This window comes from Otolemur garnettii, unplaced genomic scaffold, assembly GCF_000181295.1.
Source record: "Otolemur garnettii isolate 467f Iridium unplaced genomic scaffold, OtoGar3 scaffold00013, whole genome shotgun sequence".
Taxonomy (NCBI): domain Eukaryota; kingdom Metazoa; phylum Chordata; class Mammalia; order Primates; family Galagidae; genus Otolemur; species Otolemur garnettii.
In genome coordinates, this window is record NW_003852408.1 from 30,426,948 (window position 1) to 30,428,702 (window position 1,755).

Consider the following 1,755-nt stretch of genomic DNA (forward strand, 5'->3'; position numbering starts at 1 on the left):
CTTCTCAGTAAAGTATCACAAGAATGGAAAAGCAATTATCCAATGTACTGTACTAATAAGAAGCCAGTAGATGATCTAATTCACACCCACATAGAAGAAAAACTCATTTCAATTCAAGTTGCGGGGAAGGGATCTTGGGGTGCTCCCACTTAATGGACACAATGTAGGAGTGTATGGCACACTTTCTGGGTGTGGGACACAACTACAAGAGGGATTCTACCCAACAAATTCAAATACTGTGACCTGGTTGTTTATATCCTCACATTAACCTGAAATTTAAAAAAAGTGTGTGCAAAATCTCTGTACTGAAAACTAGAAAAATTACTAAGAAAAATTAAAGAAAACTTAAATGAAAGGCAAGGTCTGCCATGTTCAATTATTGGAATCCTTAATATTGTTTAGACTTCAATTCTCTCAAATTGATTTGTTGTTTCAATGCAATCCCCATCAAATCTTCACCAAGCTGGTTTTGATGGAATAGATTGACCAATGATATATTTACAGAGAAATGCAAAGAACCTATAATAGCTAAGGCCACATTGGAGAAACAGCAGCAAAAAGAACTTAAATGATCAGATTTTAAGACTTAGTGTAAAGTTACAGCAAGTAGGACATGGTGGTATTAGCATAAATGTAAGTAAATAGGCAAACAGAATGTAATAGAGAATTCAGAAGCACAACACCACAGAACACTGCAATTCAGTAAAGGGAAAAGATAGTCTTCAATAAATAGTGCTGGGTCAATTGAATAACCACATGAAGAAAATGGACCCTTGACCACCATCTCACATCATACGAAAAAATTAATTTAAAATGAATCATAGACCTAAATGCAAAAGCTAAAACAATGAAGGTTCTAGGAGAAAATGTAGAAGAATAACTTCATGACTTTTGGATAGGCAAAAGTTTCTCCATAAAAGTTTAGTGGGCACAAAAGCGCTAACTATAAAGAAAAGACTGAGAAATTGACTTTCATTAAAATAAAAAAAATTGTTTATAAAAAGGCACCAAAAAGAGAGTGATAAGGCAACCAGAAGCCTGGGAGAAGATATTTGCAACACTTGTAACAAATCAAAATAAAAAATATCCTCCTTTATAATAGCTAAAGTCAATTAGCTATTATAATTAATTATAAATAATTTGTACTTTTCATTTAAGAGAATAAAAAATAGAAGACTTGCAAAGACATTTCATCAAAGAGACTATGAAAATGACCAATACACAAATGGACAGAGTCGGACATCGTTAGCTATCAAAGAAGCCCAATCAAAACCATAATTTTTCATGGGGGCCAGCGTAGTGACTCATGTCTGTAATCCTAGCACTCTGGAAGGCTGAGGCTGGTGCATTACTTGAGCTTCGGTTGCTGTGAACTATGATGCCATGACAGTCTACCCAGAGTAAGACTCTGTCTCAAAAAAAAAAAAAATCAGATGAGCTAATATTTATGTTTTTCTCTTTTAAAACTGTAGAATAATTACAAGTAATTATACCAATCTCTTTCCAACCCAAAATATGTAAGAGCTAGAAGTATGAGGCTAGAGGAAACATTGGATTGGAAAGGGTTTTAACTAGTAAGTGAATTTACAAAAGTTGCTAGGTATTAAAATCCATATACAAAAGTTAATTGTGTTTGTATATATCAGACACAAATAGAAAATTAAGTAAATATCATTTACCATAGCATCACAAAGTATCAAATGCTAGGAGTGAATATTAAGAGTGTGCGTTCACCTGGATGGAGTTGAAACACAA

The 1,755-nt window shown here is 33.6% G+C and overlaps 1 protein-coding gene across 1 annotated transcript in view; it reads right to left on the reverse strand.

Annotated features, from left to right (window-relative positions):
* Positions 1–1,755, reverse strand: part of AOX4 (aldehyde oxidase 4) — a 71,424-nt gene that overhangs the window by 30,802 nt on the left and 38,867 nt on the right. The window lies entirely within an intron of this gene.